The following is a 21,324-nucleotide window of genomic DNA, read 5'->3' as shown; positions in this document are numbered from 1 at the left end:
GATGGTCTAGGGGGGTTAGGCAGGAGAAACAGAAAAACACTAAGCAGAGAAAAAAATTAAGCTGAATTAAGTCATTAACAGTTCTTAATAGTAGTCTATTAGACAAAGAAACATCCTCCTAAGAGACATGGCTGTAAGCTCTTCAGTGCAGGCACCATGACTGGTTATATGTTTGCATTGCACCTAGCCCAGTTGGGATCCCAATCCTTATTTGATCCTGTGGGTTCTACTGCAATAGAAATAACAAACAGCAACAATTATGCACTGTGGTACAGCCATGGGGGATACGTGCTGAGGCTGAATTTTCCTCTTTGCTGCACTCTGCTGAGGTCAATGGATTATTTGGATGCAGGCTGGTGGCTTTAACAGGACAGTTTGGCCCAGTTCATCTGTAAAAATAGAATATGTGTGGTTTCTGCTCCCAAATCTACCTACTTGTTATTTGTGGTAGAGCCATACAGGCTAGATTATTTTCCAGTTTCACAAAGGGGAATGCTTCGTGCCCAAAGAACTCATGTTGTAGGGCACACTGGTAGATGATGTACAGGGCCAGGGACTGGAACAGCAGCGGGTGTTTGTTTAGAGCAACAAAATTTGCTAGAAGCTGCAAAGTAGAAATCTGCCCTTTTAGGAATGGTTTTTGGGGAACAAGAGTGAAGCCTTTCCTCCCCTGTCATTTGCATTTCAAGTAAATTCTCATTCAGGATCTGATTTTTTTCTCCAACAGACAGGAGTGAATTGATAGAGCAGATCCTGAGATCAGTTGTGCCAGTCCTGCAGAAACAGGGACACTGGAGAACATGCAGACAAGAGCCCCTGGCAGTGCTGTAGCTTGGGACAGGTGAGCTTGGGACATTTCTCTAGGTTACATGGGGATGGTAGCCTTCACTAGCAGTAACATAGTACTTTCCCATCTAAAGTGCTGGGGGGTTGCCTTGTTTTTCCCTGAGTGGACCACATCATCACCATTATTATTATTATTATTATTACTACTACTGCTACTCCTACTATTACTATCATCATCATCATCATCATCATCATCATTATCGTTACTGTTACTGTTACTGTTACTGTTACTGTTACTATTTTAATGGCTGAAAGCTAAGAAGAACTGGGGCTTGTCAGGAAATTGAGCAATTGATGAGAAAGCAGTTGATGACAGCAGTCCAGTTCTAATAATTTCCTGTCTTGCTTTGCCTGTGCTGGCATGTACTTTAGCAAAATGACTGAAATAAGTGATGCATTTTCAGTCAGCTTTATCCCTGACTCTTGTGCATCTAAGACCCAGAAGTGGATTTGGCAGATAAAGTGGAAGGCAAGACAGGAACTACCATTATGAAATGCAAAAAGTCAATTTGAATGTCAACAGCAAAGGCAGGGGATGCAAGCTTTAAAGAGCTCCAGTTTGAGAAAATGAGGGCACCACACTGTGTATCCCTGACTAACTGCTCATGTTTCAAGATTTAGAAGAATGAGACATTTAGATACTTTTTCATTACACATTGATTTTTGTTATTTTAGACCACAGGACTCCCCAAGCTTCTTGCAAATGCTACATAGGTCAGAAGCAAATGCTGCCAAAAGCCATGACATTTGTGAACATCAAAACTTAATTGCATAAAGTTTTCTCATTTGGATGGAACTAAACTGCACTCTGGCACTATCTAGGGAGAAGATCCAGCTGCAGTGTGGTATTATATAATACCCTTCCCTCTAAAACTTGTTTTAATGGGAAAATTGCTGTACAGAAAGGAAAGAAGAATTCTTATCTCGCTTTTGGAGGCTGTAAAATCAGTGAATGGAGAGGTGAAGTAACTTGCCTAGATTACAGGAGCCATGGGCCACCACTACCATTAGGCTTCACTGTTTTTGATAAATCACCAGAAAGAAAAGAAAAAAGTAATGAACAAGAAATGGGGTTCAGGTTGATCACTAAAGCCTACAAAGGTCTCTGCATCCCATTTAGCTCAATTAATGCTGTGATACTGGAGAGATGCAACACACTTAGTGACCTACCTTGGTAGGAGGCAAATGTATAAAGTTCATTGATTAAACACAGACATTTTACCACTAATGTTGAAACTAAAACCAAAGTGTCCATCTTTATTCCTGATGAGCAGGTAATACTCTGGCTCCTGGGTTTCCAAATCAGTCGCCACATGACAACAAATAAATGTGGTTGTGGGATTTTTTTGTTTTTCTCTGTTTATCTGCATGTCCCAAAGGGACCCTTCCCATGAGGTGCTGCCATTCAGTAACTTTCAAGCTCTAATTTCTTCCCTGACACCAGCCCTGTGTTTCCATCATTTCCTCTCACTGCCTGAGCAAAACAGACACTGTAGAGGTATGATTCATCCACACTTGAGATGTCTGTTTTAGGATGAGGTGAATCATGCTTGTTTCTATCCATTGACTATAAAGGGAGACAAGGGTGACTAATCAAGATGTAGATGTCTGTAGTGCAGACATCTAACATTAAGTGAAATGAATCCCACTCTCAGAGCCATCTCAAGTCTGATAGAAATGATGACAGCCAGCTGGGTTCAGCAGAACTTTGGCTCTGGCACAGCACTGCATGAAAGCATATTGTTTCCAAGGTTATTTCAAGACCAAATAGCCACCTTCTTCTGGTGTTTAGAGCTCAAGTTAATTAGCATGGTTGACACAATCTGGCCCAATGCAGAACTAGGGCATTTTTGCATGTTTCTCTTAATTAAAGTAGTTCTGGGGAGTTTGCTACAGAGGCAAGGCATAGTAACTTAGGTTTAAACAATCTTTGTGCTCAAGCATAACATTGACCTTGCTGTGCATGAGCTGGCTCACTGCAGAGCTTCTTATGGGTGTCTTCTTTCCATGTTTCTAAAGCAGCAATGATGTTCTGTGCATTTCCACAACAAAATGCCTGTGCTGGTCACCCTTGCATTGTGAATCTGTAAAGAGCTGATGGAAATGGATTTGGCTCCAGCTTAGGTCTGGAAGCGTTAATGTTTTTAATGCCTGTTTCCTCTGTTGTCTGTATTATGCGAGACCACATTGAAATGCCTATCTGAATAGGCTGAATGGTCTACTTTTATGACCACCTCGCTGCATATGAAGAAATACCATGGGTATTTCACACCTAGTCACAAACAGCATATTACTTTCTATGCGGAACCCAAGAAAAAATAAAGTAGACCCTTCTGGGTGTGTAACAAAATTATTGAGATTGTCATGACCAAGAAATAGTCATATCTGATCTCAGAGTCCACAGACTTGCTGGCTGGACTAAAGACTTGCAAACATACTGGAAGTGATCATAACCTTTTTTTCCTAATTCTAGTCAATAGTAGTTAATGGGTTAATGGCTTTCCCATCTTATTTGTACCTCATTTAGTGATGAAGTGGGCAAGCTGAACTCTCAGCAATGCCAGAGCATCACTGAGATGTCTAAAAGAAAATCCTGCTTCCATCTCCAGACAGCTTCATCTGGTTCCACAAAATCTCTCTGCGATGACACCCACTCTCAATGAAGCTTTTGAGGGAACTGCGAAATCCATAGATAAACTTTTCAAGGAAAAAATCTGTAAAACCTACAAAACAATTCTAATTCATAGGAAATACATGCCCCTGTCCTCAGCAACAGTAAATCCCAATTCTCAACATTCACTCTACGGAGGTTATTTTCCTCCATGCTCTCCAACAATTACTGCTCAAAGAAACAACTTGCCCATGCTTGTCCACTGAATTTTGAATAGGTGATAGAACCAAAATCTCCCCCTTGTACTTTGGTCTGAAAAATCTTGATCGTTAGCTGTACCATAAATGTGTCAAAAAATGTGCCAAAACATAGCATGAATAAAGTTTCACTTTTACTGACATTTTCGTATCAATTGTTTGTTGAAAAGCCCAAACCTACAAAGCTTAATTTCCCCATGTATTTAGTTACTAAACACTTCTGGAGAAGGTTAGTCAGCCAAGATGTATCTTCTCTCACCCCTTATTTGTTAAATTTGTAAGCAAAACAGAAGGCAAATTGTGTTTTCAATAAAAATGATATTTAAATAAAATATTTTATTTCTATGGAAAAGTCAGTCCTAATGGAAAACATATTTTTCACTGAGAGCAAAATTTCAAATGAAAATGTACACAGAATAGATGTGTTGCTAGACAGGGTTAAGTCTGAACACAAGGGAAGATGAATGTTTGCTTTTGTAGTGTGAGGGGAAGAACTGAAAGACCGACAAGGGAGGCAGAATAGTAATCAATGGAAGCGATGACTAAGCCAGTTTTATTTCCAGCAATAGAGGTAGAGTAAAAAACAAAGACACATTTAGGAGATATTAACCAGGCATAAGTGACAGGATTTGGAGTCTGAATATGGAGTTCATCCTTAAGAACAAACTGGCTTTTGAATTAAACCATCCATCAGCGTGGTGCCTTCAAAAGGAAATGAAGTAAAAGCTGCTTCGTATGCATCTTCCCACTAACAAAATTATAGAACATTACAATCCAGGAAACAGATCGTCCGCTGACAGATCAGTTATGAGCAGAGTTTCCAATGGCACGGCTACGGTCAAGGAAAGAATTAAAACATATACTTAACTTCACCCATCCATCACAGAAACAGAACTAAATAACCCTCAGTGTGAGAGTAATTTAGTAGCTCCTGAGTTTTAATGTATTTATACTCACCATCATGAAGTTGACAGTGCTATTTATTATCCCAAATCTACAGGAGGGGGCTTAAACACATTTAGAGCAGGTTTTAATTCCCTTAGAGTTCAGTTCTTTTGAGGGTCTGGGGCTATAGATCTGCACGGTACGATGAAGCACAGCAAAGAGAGATCTGAATCGCTGCCAACTGAGCCAGCTTGTAAGCAAGGCTTATTAGCGTGGGCACAGCACCATCCTAATGCTAGGATGTTGCTTCCAGCCCTGAAATAGAGCTCCTGCACTGTGCAGCACTGTTGTTTTTTTGTTGTTTTTCATGGGCACACCAGCTCCAAATAATGCTGGCTTGGTGGGCACTGTGCTCTGTTAGGCAGCGTAGATTTAAATGTGTTTGCATCGGTCACCCATCAGTTCCTCAGCATACAGAAAGACTGAATCCAGCTTTATGACTCTGACACAATTATCCTAATGGATGGACTACTTGTCTCTTAGGAGCTGGACACATAGCTCCTTTGGCTTCATCGGGCTTATCTATATGTTTGCTTAGAGATAAGCACATTCTCAGATGCTTGCTAGGACCAGGGCTAAGATGTTACTAAAGATAGGGGTTCCTGGGAAACAAAAAAATACATTAAAAAAATACTTTCAGAATTTCTAGACAAATGGCATTCTCAATCACTTCCATTAATAAAAAAAAGGGGGGGGGGATGTAGAGAAAAAAACCTTATATTTTCTATTCCCTTTTCTTTAAACCTTGTGACTAACTCTAAACAGGGATTCTAGAAAAACATTTTAGCTGAGAACAAGACATTAGACAGGAGTCAAACTTCACACTGTGGCCCTTAGTGATCAACAACTGACTTGAGCATTAATGAACTAAGTTTTCCATTAGGTAACAGCCAATAGATTGCTGCAGTCTTATATTGTCTCTGTGTTCCAATGTCCTAGTTTTCTCCAACTGCTAATTTAAAATGCTTTTCACTGTTGCAAAGAGCGTAGTTAACTGCTAAAGAACAATTTTATTGCCCTAAAAGTAATATATTTGCATTCATTACTATGAGCCTTAAACCTATTACTGATATAAAAGAGAGGATAACAACATGAAGGGTTTGAAGGGCAGTAGATAATAGTCTGAAAAGGGCTGTGAAATGCCTGAAGTATCAGACATAAAATAGGAATGATAAACAAGTTCATTATTTGTTAGTGACGGTTATGCTGGAGGGAACATTTTTTATATTATTTTTTTCCTTTTTAAAGTTTTATGGAGAATATATTTCAGTCCTAAGCTGGGCATAAATTAAACATGTTTTACCCGGCTGTTCAGTTAAGAAATAGCAAGAACTAATGAGCTGTATAGTGGTAAAGCTGTTAAGCCAATGTGAAAGGACTCTATAGGGCAATCTATGAATAACAAAGGAGAGAAAAGTCCTCTTTCCATAGCCATTTACTCCTTCTCCCACATTTGGGTTGAATTCAGTTCTATACCACCTTGATGTATATCTGACCAGCAGAGACTATCCTATGTTGACTGTTTGGCAACCATAAAGGAAAAATGTAACTATAAATGAAAGGCCATAGAGATCCCTTAAATCAAAAGTATACTTCCATATCCTTCATACTGACAGGTTTAGATCGTTTGTTCAGTGCCTGATTTGTTAGGTCCTGACATATTACTCTTAGAGGTTTTGTTTAAAGGTAGAGCTGGACAGCTTCTTTGGAAATCAGGCCAGTGGTGATATTAGACCTGTTGAGAAGCTTGTAGTTAAAGACAGTATTTCCTTTGGAGCACCTTGGCACAGATTGGTGGTTTTCAAGTCATGTTTGAAATTGAACATAGTCAGACACAGATTTCTCTTCCTCTCTTGGATATTTTCTTCTTCAAACACTGGGTGATTCACTTCTTAGCAGTATGACTCATGAAGATTTGGAATTTCCACACAATTTCAAACATAAGAGAAAACACAAAGAATAGTCTACAGCTACTTGCAGTGCAAAATAGACATCTTCATTGCTTTCTTTACTAATTCCCACATGAATGGCTGAATTCTGATCATTTTATTCTCTCTAGCAGTTGAGGTTGAAACACTATCTAAGCTATTTCCTTAAACTACTGTACAGTATTGCTTCTCAAGTGGTTACAGCTTCAAAATCAATAGCTCGTCTACCCTCTACATACTTCTAGCTTTTGAAACTGTAAACACTCCATAAACCCCAGCCTTTCAGCTCCTCCTGGGGAAAAGTTGAAGAGAAGTCTTGAAGGATGCTCTGTAGAGTTGGGCAGAGGTCTTCTGATTCACTCCTCTTGAGATTCGATGCCAAGAGTTTCACTGTTAGAAATCTGAATGGAACCAGATGCTTTATCAAGCGATTACAGAGATCTACACCACTTCTATTCCCACCCTTGAATATGAAGAATAAACTCACATTTCTGTGTATGTGTGTGTGTTTTGCATATTTGATTTAGCTCAACATGTTTGATTAATGCCCAAAGTTTTCACGATACCTAATATAATGGGATCCAGTCTGCCTATGATTTTTAGGTACCACTGCATCTTTCTCTTCTTCATTATTATCATTATCACCATCATCATCAATCCTATTATTATTTTTTCAGTTGTCATTAAAGCATCATTAAAGTGTTGTCATTGTCATTAAAGCATCCTCATCCCAAAACAGAAGAGCTATCAGCATAAAAATCATATTAAGAAAGGATGAATAAGGATTTACTTGATGCCTGACCTAAATTTTAGACTCCCTTTACAGCTGATGAAGAGAAATTCACCTTACTTGGTAGATAAATCCACTTCAGAATAAGATCAGTCTTTCCCTAGCAAGCTTGTAGACAGAGGTCTCCACATCCAGTAGATATTTCTGCTGGATGACAGGAATTCATCTCATCGGTTGTAGGTGACAGTCTGTTTCAAAAGTGATGTCAGGCACCCCATATACAACACACCCAAGAAGTTCTTTATAATGTTATCAGAATGCAGAAAACTGTTCTTCTGCATTTCTGATTTCATAAACTGCATCATGCATATTATTAGGCTCTCACAGAACAGTCCTGTGAATTTGTCGTGCTATAACCAGCAATGAGAAAAGGAAGATATGAAGGACCATCTTCCTCCTTTAAAATAACTAGCCATAGAGTGAAGGTGATTGTGAACTGCGGTGAAAAAAGAAGATAGATAGGAAGAAAGAGGAAAAGAAGAAGCAGGAAAAGAGAAAGAAAAAGGAAAAAGAGGAAAAATAAATTACTGTGTTGAATTTCCGGGGTGATTTTTATTCAGCTGTGCTAGGGCCTCTGTGCCCACTAATCTGCATTGTGTTTTGGGGGCCTGGGAGGGTGTTTTGGCTTCATACAAGTGCCAGGACTGTCTTCAAAAAGCATTGACAGGAGCAAAGAAAGCTAATTATATACAGACAGTGTAGAAACAAACCAAGCCAAAGTCTCTTTAAAGAGTACTCCAAGTTTTCATTACTATAGTGTTGCAGTCATCAGTGCATTTCTATGTTCTTCAGACATAGCAGTGATTTTGGTTTTTTTTTTGAACTGAAAATTACCTTTGTCATTGCATAAGGTGAAAGAAGGAGCAGCTGTAAATGAAGCACACACAACACTACAGTTGTGACAGGAGCAGAGATGACCTCAGGTGAGTCTTTGGCTGAACTGTTTGTGTTAATCAGTTTCACTGTAATAACGAGCAGGTTCAAATCATTCTCTATCTCCTTTAAAAGGACAAAATGTACTATTTTAAAAAATATCCCTAAGAAATCAGTCAGTCTCCCAAGACAGGGTACCAGGGGCTAAAACGTGTGGGATGTGGTCATGCTATATAGTATGGTAGGACTGAGGTTAACACAGTCATAGATGGATCACCCAGTCTGCAAACGGTGATTCCTCATAAATCATTATGAAAAATAGACTGACTGTGCTGGTTCATAAATTCAAGGCAAGTGTCTATTTCCATAAGGCCCAAGCAGACAGACAGTGTTAGGGATGCAAACATGCCACCACCACATGCAGTAGTTAATGTGTTAGCATTTTAACAAATCGAGCCACTTCACTGGCCTATTTATCAGTTCAAGCTATTTAGAAATGTTGCTACCATATGTTGTCCATTGAAATGAATGCTAAACACTGCATTTATAAATGGTAATTTATGACTCATAAACGTCTCTGCTATTAAGAGTCATTCTGCCACTGTGAATGGAATTGATAGCAGTTTCTGCACTTCATGTTTTGTTTTTTCACTCCCCTCATTTCACGGATATTGTTGATATTAAAGCTTTAGTGCCTCATAGAGGATGTTATTTAAAAGACTGCATCTATCAGAGAGAGGTTATTTTTGTGTGCTATCTACCCTGTAAATTGATTTCAGCTTCCGAGTAAACTTTTAGGACTAAATATTCAAAGAGGACCTCTGGAGTATGCAAAGTGATCAAACAGTTTTCAGTTAAATATATATAAAAATGGTTTAAAACCCATATAAGCAATCAAATGAGTTCCATGTTTCCCTTCTCCTGCCCCTCCCTGCAAAGCCTTTTCCCAATCCATATTTACCACAGTGCAGAAAAGTTGAGCCTGAAGTCACAACCTTTTAAATCCCTCTCATGACAAAATGCAAATGCTCAAGCGTATTTGCCTAAAGTTTTTTGTTGCTTTTTAGTCTTGGAATTCATTTTGGTCAAAATTATTGACTGGATCTTTTACGTATATTTTTTTAAAGTGTTGCCTATGTGCTTTTCTGTGAAATCTACTTCCTAATGATAAAAAGCTTCATAGCAGGTCTTGTGAAAAAACTCTGAATTTATAAGAAACTTTTTTACCAAGTTGGTAAAACTGCAAGTTCCAAAGTGACTTCTAGGATTAACTTTTCAGAGGCAAACTTTGGAGTGACACTCCAAAGTGCAAATCATCTTGAGGTTTGCTGCACCCAGAAATTTGGATAATATCATTTCCCACAATGGGGAAAGACCTTGACAGGTCAGTTCATCCTGTGTGTCTCAGACAGATCTGTACATGGCACGAGTTGTTCTTAAGAAGGGACTAAAGAAAGAGACTTATGAGTTAATTTGGACCAGATACTTGAAAGTAGCTCAAATTAGGTAGGTGAAATACCAGCCTGGGAAAACACGCTTTCATGTGTCTTATGCTTCTGTACAAATATCCAGAGGCATCCAAAGGAAATTAGGTTTGTATCTAGAAGGACTGTCTCAAAATGGAATAACTGCAAGTACAAATCTGACACGTGAACACAGATACAAAACTCACTACTCAGTTTGAGAATTTCTTCAAAATATAGGGATGATTTCTGTAAAGTTGCCTGTGTACCTAGAATGAGGAAGTATGTATCATTGTGTTTATGTCATCTCTGATGAGGACACACCACACTGCACTGATCCAAATGGTTCAGTTTTAGTGCTGAAAGACTTATTTTGCCAGAACATAGTCCTCATGGGATTGTGCCTCTGATCAAGCAATATCAGTGCAAAGTATCCAACCACCATCTTGGTGTAGGAGCGTTATTTACTTTTTGATATTGAAGGTGTTTTGAGTGTATTATCTATAAAAAGAAAAAAAAAAAAAAAACCAAAAAATAAAGAAACCCAAAACAACAACAACAACAACACAGACTTCTAAAGAGCTACTCATATAAATCTTCATTTCTTATTTGGCTGGCTACCAGGCAGGCTGAGTTATGAAGGAGAACAGTAGATTTGACACATTGTGTCTTTTTTTGAATAGGGGCTGTGTGACTATAGGTAAGTCATTTGGTCCAACATATTTTATTCAGTTGTGTAATAGAGATCGTTGTTCATTCTTATCTCAGAGAGGTTGAGAAGAAAAAATTTATACCTGAGTGTGACATACCCAAATGCTATGACTGTGTTGGTCAAGGAAAAGGATGGATAGAAAATCATTAAGCATCAAATGATCAGAATTTTAGGTCAGACACTGATCTCAGTGAGAACATAGTTCTCAGTTTGAGGATTCTTGTAATATTGTCTGAAAAACCACCTGGCACAGGATCTTGAAAAGTCTTGCCATTTCTAGAATAATCCCTTCAAGTAGACTCTATTCAAAAAAGAAATTTAAAAAGATCAGATGTTTTCTTAGGGGTTGCAAGTACATGGGATGTTGAAAAACAGGCCTCATTAAAACCAGGATGTGTGGAACAGGTAAAACAAAAACCAGGTATTAAAGGAATATGTTATCAGTGGCATTAATACTAAGAAGTCATATTGCAACATTTACAAGGAAATGTCTTCAAAATACCTTGTACAGACATTAGCTAGACCTAAAAATCAGACCTCCCCTGCAAACCACAAAGTATTTTATCAGTGGAACACAAAGAAATAAAATGACTTGCTCAACATGCTGACTTTTGGATGGCATAATGCAGAGCAGAAGGCGTGGCTGGAGCTCCCTCTTGCCCAGTTTTAACAAGCATTTTGGGACATTATCTGCTGTGCTTCTGGCTTGTGCTGTGAGTGTTAACGGCTTTTACAGCTGAAGTGGAGTCCTGTGTGGTCAGCAGACAAGTGAGAGTGTTGAAGGAAATGGAATTGGTATCACGCAGTTTTATTTCCTCTTTTTAAGTGTTGTTAATTGTTCTGTGGAAATGCCAGTTTCGGGTTGTTTCTTCAGTTTTTTAGGAAACCTTTGCCACGTGACCCCATTTTGACAGTAAATAGTTTTTTTGGAGTTCTTGACAAGGAAAAAATAAAAAAGTTGAGATTCCCACTGAAATTTTTCCTTTAGAGTCTATGTTTTATTTTTTATTCAAAACAACATCTGTTTGTTTGTTTGTATTAATGCTTATGAAATGCCAAAACAATTCATCTATTTATTTTGCAAATGTTAAATTAAATCCAGACTGGAGAGCTTGACTTTCAGAAGTGCAAGTCACTTTTTGCTCTGGCTAAAGTAAAAATCACGTTTACGAACTCAACACCTCTGACTCATGAAAATGTTCCTTAGAAATGTTTGACTTTGTTTCAATAAGCCCATTAAAATATTTGCATCCAGTGACTGAAAAAAAAATGTCACTTTCAAAGGAAACAGAAGTCTGGTCTGTTATGTATTGCTGACTTCAAGCATTAATCCTGTACAGCCAGTGTGATTTTCATTCAAAATCAATAAAAATTAGAACCAACAGATGGCAGGTGTTAAAGCATATTTTCTGGCAAAGGAATTGCTTTTCAGCTAAATAAAAAACAAAACAAAACAAAACAAAACAAAAAACCCAGGAGACCTTATTTATGTTGCTTCTAACTCTGTCCTGCTCTTAGAGAGTTTCTATGCTGCAACTGCTTTCTTCAGTGGTCCTTTCCAATTCTGAACTACTCATGTGTGTGAGGAGAAAAGGACATTATGGTACTGTTGAAATGGGGTAAAATACTGAAGCATAATCATTCCAATGCAATTTGGGATTTTTTATGCTCAATGCTTTATGCTTATTCTTTCAGTGGTAATGCCACATAAAAAAAATATAGACATGAAATTAGATATTAAATTTTCAAAGTGAATTTGTTTCATTCTGAGCAAGGTGACAAGGGATTGAACATGCAGAGTTTCGGTATGCTACAGTGACTTCTGATGACTAATAAAGTCAATGGGGAGAAATGGGCATTTGAAAAGAATGATTAATTTGGTGTATTTTCAGCATTCAGAGAGGATAAGGTGAACTGTAGCCTGCCTGCTCGTAAACCAAAGGAATGTAAGATGGCTAACACAGGCATATAGCTCTGCAATTTAAACTTTTTTTTCTTTTTTATAAGCTAAATCCCAGAAAAAAGAAATTTTTCACATCCTTGATGTTTTCCACAATAGCCATAAGTAACAGAAGCATCTAGGGGAACATGGAAGAAACCAGACTTCTTTTTTAGAATTATATGAAAATCTATGAAAGCTGAATCTGACCTTAAAAATGAAAGAATATGTTAATAAATAATAATAATAAAAGAAACAGAAAAGAAAATGGGACAACTGGAATACAAGGGTGAATGAGTTTTCCCTAAAATACTGCTCCTCAAAAAAAATTATCTAACTATTTTAAAGGCAGGTATAAGCTTCAGTTCATCTGTTGTGGAAGAGCAGCCGTTGAGAGTGACTGTGGAAATGGTGCAGTCTGCTCAGAAAAGAAGGAACCCACCCAAACCTGTACCCTAACAGTTCTCAGAATGCTACTGCCAGGGAAACTCTGCAGTGCTGACAAATCTTAGGGTATACATACAGGCTCCTAGATAGGGATTTACAGGTTTAATCTTAGTGATGTTTTTTGTTTCATCCTGTCTTTTGAATACCAGAAGAATGCTGATATAGTATTGGCTTTGTTTCTAGAACTAACAGAATACAGTCTTTTTTCTTTTCTTTTTTTTTTTTTTTTTTTACCAATTATGTTAACAATTGAGTACAGAGTGATCTGTAAATATTTTCTGCTATTAATGCTAATTGCCCAATATAATTGTTTGCTAGAATAGTTTTAATAAATGGAGAGAAACCATTACAGCCAGAAACTGAAAAAGAACACGTTGTTACAACTTTTCAAGTAAATATTTGTCACTGTTGTCTGATTTTGAAATTACTGAAATTATCAATTTTCAAAAGCTGAAGCTGTGTTTCAAGTTTGCACCAAATCTCTAAATTATGAAGGCAAAGGTCTGTCTCAGATCAGCCTAGTTTCTCTCTGAAGCAAACCCTCGCCATTCAGAAGCTCATTTTATTCACTTGAAGCACCTCTTGCTAGTCCTATGAATAGTCATTCTAGTCCATCTGGCCATTGCTGCTAACAGTTACTGGAAACCAGAAAGCAAGGGAAGAGTTTTAAGAGTAGGCAAGCCCCTACTGAGACTTTCCTCAACATGGAAAACTGTAAGAAATTTAGAATATTCATTGCCTGGAATTCTTGAGCTAGATATTTGTATTTAATACCCATATTTTTTTCCTAGTGCTTTGGGGAGCTCAGTCTCCCCCTGAGCTGACATCAGCTGGCAGCACCAACAGCATCCCATGGCATCTTAACTGTACGTTGTGCAGAGATGGAATTGCTCTTGTTTCTTTAAAACCTGCCCTCTGACAGCCTCCTTTGATACCCTTACCTCTTGCATTAGAAGATACAGCAGAAGTCTTTCCCTGCTCAGCCTTTCCATGCCAGTCACAGCTTTATAGACCTCTGTGCTCGTTCCCCAAGGCTGTGACTTTTCACGCTGAAGCTTTTCCTATATCTCAGTGACCCTATACATGAGAACCGCTCTCCACCTTCCACCTGTCCAAACACTGTTCTTTGACCCTCCTTGATTGAGACACTGAGAGTAATGAGATTTTGGGGCATAGAAGCAATGATGCTAATCCAGCACAACAATTCCTGGGGGTCTTGTTAGTCAAGTCAAGCCCTGCTGATTTATTCCTGACAGCTGACAGGATTTTCATTGCAGATATTTTCAGTTTAGGGATTGTTATTATACCCACTGGAAAACCATTTCACTGACAAATATGGCCCTGCATTAGAACTTTCTCCCCAAAACTTCCTTAATTAAATTTGCTTCACTTCAATAAGAAAATGTGAGAAAGAAAAAGGAAACAAAACTTACAAAGTAAAATCGAAATGTCCTTCTTAGTTACAGCCCAGTCTTTCCATCACAGGGAGAATGAGAGGCTGGACTATTTCTTTCCACACAAAGATGTGCACTCTTCCTTGGGTTATGAGGCCATATCAGACAATCATAATTGTTTCCTCTGTGTCTTTTGGTTTTTTCTTGCTTGGCTAAAGAAAAATGGCTGTGTCTCAACCACAACAGGATATCTTTATTTGTAGTCTTTTTATGGTACTTAAGTTTGACTGCCAAGTACACAAGAACCAGTATCAGAGAGGTCTAACGTGGTATAGATGCACTGATATTATGAACCTGCACACTGGCAGGTGGTTAGATAGCATACCAATAAATGTAGAGATAAAAGAGTAATTAATTTTGGCTTTGGAAGGTACAACAATGGAAGAGATCTCAAAAGTCACTGTTAAAAGCTGGAATTTATACATACAATAGAGAGATGTATGTAGTAGTGAGCAATTTTTTTTATGGTCCTCTGGCTTTCTTTATACTTGCAAAGTTCGTACATACTCGGAGGGTGTGAATCATAGATTCAGACATGATGAAAGGGGCTTCTGGAAGTCTTTGGTCCAAACCACCACAACCAGTTAGATGAGGTTGCTCAGTGCATTGCCCAGTAGGGCTTTGAATCTCTCCAGCAAAGGAGATTTCACCATTTCTATGGAAAACCTGTTACGGTGCTTGACCACCCTTATCACCATCCAGAATTTCCTCCAAATATATAAGCAAAATTCCTCACATCTAACTTGCACCTGTTACCCCCACTCCTACCCCAGTGCGCCTTCAAGAAATCTGACTCCACCTTTCCCACACTCTCCCATCAGGTAGCTGCAGACAGCAGGAAGATTCAGCTTAGCCTTGTCTTCAAGCTAAATAAACAAAATTTCCCACCTTCTCCTTGCATTTCCAGACTCTGCTCCCCTAACCATCTCCTGCTCACACAGCCCAGAGTGCAGCTGGCCACCCTCACTGCACAGGCGCACTGGTGACTCCTGTTCAACTTCTTTTTCATCAGAACTCCCATCTATTTTTCTGCAAACCTGCATTCTATTCAGTCGGTCCCATGTCGTCTCCGCTCCCCCCCCCACCCCCCCCCCCCCCAGTCCTGACAAGTAAATAAATTGAGACAGATTGCTCCTACAAGCAGCTATTTTTCTCCATAAACTGTAGAAGGAATCTAGAGTTATTAGCTCAAGTGTAGCTATCTACACTGAAGATGCCTAAACTTAGGTAAGAGGCATGTATCCATAGACTCTTCCAAACTCCTGCACTTGGTTGACAAAAATTTCGAGTATCTGGAAGAGAATTTAATTGTGTTAGGTTCGAAGTATGGAGAGATATCATAGTGGGAAGTCAAGGAGCAAGAAGACATAAAAGCATCAGGAAAGATTGCCCTCCTTCTTGGGCTCTTGCTTAGATTTATCTCTGGACATTAAATTGCTTCCTAGGAACTTAACACGAGGCTAAGATTCCAAGAAGAATAGATTATTTTGCCTGCTGTTTGACCATCTCATGCTAGGCTTGCAATTAAAACAGATTACATTTGGAATACATATAGATTCCTTATCACTGATTTTTTTTTTTTTTTCTTTTTTCTCTTAGGAAATTAGCCCACTTATGTGACGCTGACATCAAAACAGTAAATTAGGGAGAAATAGTGAAAGAATATATTCATTTTCTTTTAACTTTAATTTTCCCTCCTCATTGTCCTGAATCTATTGCAAACTTCTATTTTTATTTCCACCCCACCCCACCCCCCCCACCCCGGTTCCTGGCTCAGAACCAAAGCAGAGCACACTGAGGAAAGGCATCCCACTTCCTATTGAAAGCAGCTGGTTTAAGAACAGTCAGACAATTTGCCATCATAAACATCCATCCAACACTTTTTTGAAGTTTATTTTCTTTCCTTCAAAATCACTCCGTAATTTCATAATGATACAGTGATAATGGCAGAACAATAACCTTTTTACATATTCAGCAGGTTCTTACCTAGCAAAAAACATCTTACACATCAGTTAAAGCAATAGGCATGTATTTTCAGGGAAAGATTTCTCCTCCATCTGTTCAGATGGTGCATTTTCCAACGAAACTATCACCAAGCTTTGTAGCTTAGGAAAAAAATAAAAGATTTATTAAAAAAAAAAAAAAAAAGTCAGCATCACTTTGTGACTTACTTAGCTTGGGAACAGATGAGCCTTTGCTTAACACAGGCAAAGAGCTATGTGGGATGTGTCAGCTTTGCAACACAGTGGTCACTTCTTTGATTTGGATTACAACATTTTTTTTGTTGTTGCTTCTCAATGTGAAATGAGAACAGAAGTTCTAGAGCTCACCCTTCTTCATGAAGAAATTAAAGGCTGTGGAAGCTTTCACACACCTTTGCTAGAGCAGGAGTACCGGGGGCACAGTAGTGCAAACAAAGTCTCTGAGGAAGTGTTCATCACTGTCACAGCTATGTTTCTACCACGGGCACTTAGAGCCAGTCCTGGAGTCCAAGGTGCAGAGCAGACCACCCGAGCTAGGTCTGTGTGGACCAGTTCAGGTCTGTAAGGATATTGCTGCATCAGCAAACATGGGAGAAGCACTCCAGGAGCTCAGCTGGAAGGGGTTCCGTATGAATCAGATTGCTTTGCCTTTAGTTCAGGGGACACGGTAGCACCCAGGAAAAGACAGATCTGAGTAAGGGACAATAGTACAAAGAGCTACAGATATAACTAAACTCAACCCTGACCAAGCAGTTTGGCAACAGGATTCAAGAAGTTGGGATCTCTCTCTCTCTAGCAAAGGAATTTATAGGTTTGGTGCTCAAAATTAAGCTATTTATCCAAAACTCCTTCAATAATCAGTGGAGAATAGGTCCAGAGAATGATTCATCTTGTTTAAGGACAGGTATCAAAGATGGGTCAAACAATATGCCCTCTGGCATATTGAATCTCCTCAATTGGGTAAAAAGGGTTTAGTTGAGACTGACATGTGAACACCCAATTGCTCTACAGTGGCCACAAGTTTGGTTTCCCCTAGGCCTGCATGAGTGTTCTTATGGGTGCTTTTGGTCTGCGTTTGCTTAGATTGTGAGAGGGAATTGTTTTATACGGGATGGATCCCTAACCCTTTTAAGAAACTGCAGGTCCAAGGTCACTTGTAGCTTGAATTATTTGATCACCAAAACCTGCCCAGGAAGGTTCTCTATTCAGAAAACCAGTGGCCATCCAACCCTATGGAATCTGCCACCTTGTGCACCTACCAACCTTAAATTCATCTCTAGAGTGCTTCATATTCACTTCAAGTCACCCACAGGAACTTAGTTAAGGTTTGGGCAGGGTGCCAGTGCTAGGTACTCAGTGAAAGCATATCTTAAGCCCAGTAAGAATTAGCTGCACTGACAGAGTAATTTTATACCATTTCTGCACATTTGCTAGTCCACCCAAGGCTGGTGTAGGTACCACCATGTGCATCTGTGTTTTGTCTATGCCTCTAGTAGTCTAATCTGATAAAATACATCTTTACAGATGCCCCTGTCTGTTTGTCTCCTGGCATCTAAATTCCTTTGAAATCTTGGTCCCAATTGCTTGTTTAAATCACAGCCACTAATTCAAAATAATACTTGATCCTCAAATCTCCAGCATTTCCAGCGACCTTCCCAGTTTTTTTTTTTGCTCTGTGTTGACTAACAAAATAATGTATTTGTAAAAGAAGTTCCAAAACAACTATTTTAACTTTGGTTTTCAGTTTATGACACTCTTTGCCGTTCATTCAACCCTGATAATTCATTTGTCTCTTTAAACCTCTCTTTATCTTTCAGCCATGTCTCATACTTTCGAGTTTCCCACCCCTCCCAGTAGACCCCGCACCGTCCCCCTATCCTGAAGCCCTCAAAGCTGAAAGGATAGCATTAATTTCACTTTGCATTGCTTTCCTTTTATAATAATAAACCACCCACAAACACAGGGAAACTTTGGACTTGATTTAAAGCCAGCTCTCTGATGTGTCTCCAGCTTTGCCTTCTGACTTTCTGTCTGTGCAGATGTAAATTATTCAGTGAGGGGTGTTGTAGACATGCCTCCTTCATTAACGTCAGTAGGACTTGTGAGGCTGAAGGAAAATCTACCCTCCCCATAGGCATCTTGCATTGGAAATTTACACTTTATGGCTGTCTGGTAGGACCATATATCACCACACTCTTCAGAACTGTTATTCATTCTCCGGAAGGAAAAGGAAAAGAAAAAAAAAAATAAAGGGGGGGAAAAAAAAAAGAAAGCTCTGGTGTTCTTTGCATTATACAGATCCTTTGCCACATAAAAAAAAAAAAAAAGGGGAACATAAAAATAAAAATGCTTCTGCTAGTGTTTACCAGTCAGTACTGTCAAATTGTGAAAGGCAAAGAAGTGCCCAAAAGTGGGTGTCATTTGTGATGCTGTAATTAATCACACATAATTGCTTACAGTCTGTGTAGTACCTACTAAGTGATTTTGTAAAACATGGTTAGACCACAGATGTGATCCAGTCGGTGCTTTGTGCCCTTTCCTAGATTTCGCTGCTGAATGGATTGTTAGTTAAGACATTGACAGCCCACCACCAATACATCATGTGATCCATATCAAAGCATTATTTGGCCCATGGGCAGTATAGTATCATCATTGTTGCAAAGCATAGAATAATAAGGCAGAGACATATACTAACAGTTTGGGATAGCCAGATTCATTTGATTCATTTTAATGAACAAGTAGGCCAGAAAAGCAAACCAGACCATCTGTGCTGCAAAGACACTGAATGCTGGAATTTTTTTCCCCTTCATATTGCTATATCAGCACATGTGCTAACTTCAAACCTTTCCCATAACACATGTGCTCCAACTGCAATCATTTGGATGCAATTTGGTTTATGCTTCCATTTCCCCCCTGTTGATATGAGCGGGGTGGTTGTTGTTGCCGTTGGAAATGCTTTGACATCTCTGTCTCAATTTCTTAATGTTCTTCTACATGACCTTGTCCAATCAAATCTAACAGGTACTGGCACACACGTTTCTGCCTTGATCTGAAAATACGCACAATTATGTGCTAGTCATTTGTGATTTGTAATTGATGGTGCTTGAAAAATATGCATATAGCTTTTCTAATGAGGTAAACAAACAGGCAGGGCCTGGTGCAGAATGTGAGGGTGCAAGAAAAGGCATCTTACGTGTTCTTTCATTGAATATTAAACCACTAAACTTGATTTTAAGCCAGGTGACCCACAAGCAAATACAAACAAATAAAAATGATCCCGATCATGTAAAGAAACCATCAGTAGTCAGAAAGCCAGCAGCTTTTTCAGTCGTTTTTGCCTGGACTCATTTACCCCGATTTAGATCCTCAGTTTGTGTTCCTTTTCATCCCTTTGGAGCCATGAAGAGGGGGAGGGAGGAGCTCACTCCAGCATTACTGGACTATGTGCTCCATCCAAGATCTAAACCAGCCTCAGTCTCTGCCTCTCTCTCCACCGCCCATGGAAAGAGCATGGGGTGACCAAGCTCCCTGTCTAGTACCTCACTTAAAGCCTTTGTTCTGCAAGATGTATTCAGGAGAATTAATATTTAATCAGAAATGTAACCACAGACGTATGGCATCTAAGGGAACACCACGGAGCAGTCAGTCCCCTTGGCAGTATGGGCAGGGCAAGCTTTGGAGTTAGGCACGCCGTGGCACATCGGTGAGCCCTTCCACCCGATGGCAGCCTTTCCTAATGAAGCTTCCCTGCTTTAGGGGCGTGAGTACTTGTGCGTGGCTTTTAACTCATCTAAGCGGATACGTCAGCTCAATTGGCATTAAGCTGGGGATCTCGCCAGTTGCTCTAGGCAGACATAACCCTATTATTTAAATTACTATTGGGGTAAAGTGAGACATACGGAGCAGTGCTGGACGCACTGATTCATGCTAATTGCAATAGCTTCGTTTCTCTTTGCTGAGCCAGGGGCTTTTGGAAGCTGATTATCTATTCCATTAACAAGGATGTTATAGGGTGAAAGCGTATTGCAGGTGTTAAGCGGATGGGCTGAGCAAATGCAAAATAGTGTCAATATAGTTGAATATTTTGCTTATTAAATGTTTTTCAGTTGAAGGTGGCAGGATGCAAAGCCTGCATGTGGGAATTACACAGTATGGGAGGGGGGGAGGAAAACTAGTTAATGGACAAAATGTGGTCATGGTTAAAAATAATGGTAAAATTCTGTCTTTGTGCTCCTTCTGTGGTGAGAGGATTAGTCTATAACATATTTGCATGGGTACAACAATGCTGTGTGAGAAGGTTTAAGGAACATCCATCATGTAATGCATGTTTCCAGAAGTCTCTCCGCACTTATCCTGGCAAGAATATTTGCGCTTACTTACTAACCCACTGCTTCAGTGCTTGTTAGATAAAGCAGGGCTGTCTCTTGCATTTGTTGAACAGAAGTTTTGGCCTCATGTGCTTTATAGAGAAGAACCTTTTTCTTCATTTCTATAACTTCTTTTATGCTGATCCCTCTGGGATTTTAGCTGATGAGTAATTGTTGCAGGGTTTTGTTTTTGCAGAAAAGCATTGCTGAAATTATTGTGGTTAATAGATATTAAGGTTTAAAGATACTGTAGCAATTGTATCTGTCCTCCTGTGTGTCATCACCCTGGTAAGTTCTGTATCTACCCTGTCACTTACTTTTGGATAATAGTAAAATTTTTAGACAAAGACACCTGAAATGAGGCATTCCAGGAGAATCTGTTTTGCTGTCACAGCTGGAGCGAGGTGAAACCTCAGAGATGAACTCCCCCCCCCAGCCCCTCCAAAACAGGCATATTTGAATCAGATGAAAACAAAAATCTGAATAAAAAAATCGTATTCTCAAAGAAATGCACAGTATGTTGTTTTCTTGACAGAGCTGAAAAGTTTTGTTTCATGCAGAACAATTTGGATACCTGAACAAAGCTGTCTAAATCCATTTAAATACTTTGGAGCATCTGACACATCTACATGAGCCTAAGTGATGCAGCCCAGGATCCACTGAAGACCTTTATCTTTGCAAAGTGACAGCTGGAGGTTGTGTGGGGAAGC

The sequence above is a fragment of the Falco rusticolus genome, chromosome Z (assembly GCF_015220075.1).
Source record: "Falco rusticolus isolate bFalRus1 chromosome Z, bFalRus1.pri, whole genome shotgun sequence".
NCBI classification, from domain to species: Eukaryota; Metazoa; Chordata; class Aves; order Falconiformes; family Falconidae; genus Falco; species Falco rusticolus.
The sequence above is the reverse complement of the archived record's forward strand: the minus strand, read 5'-3'. Positions refer to the sequence as shown.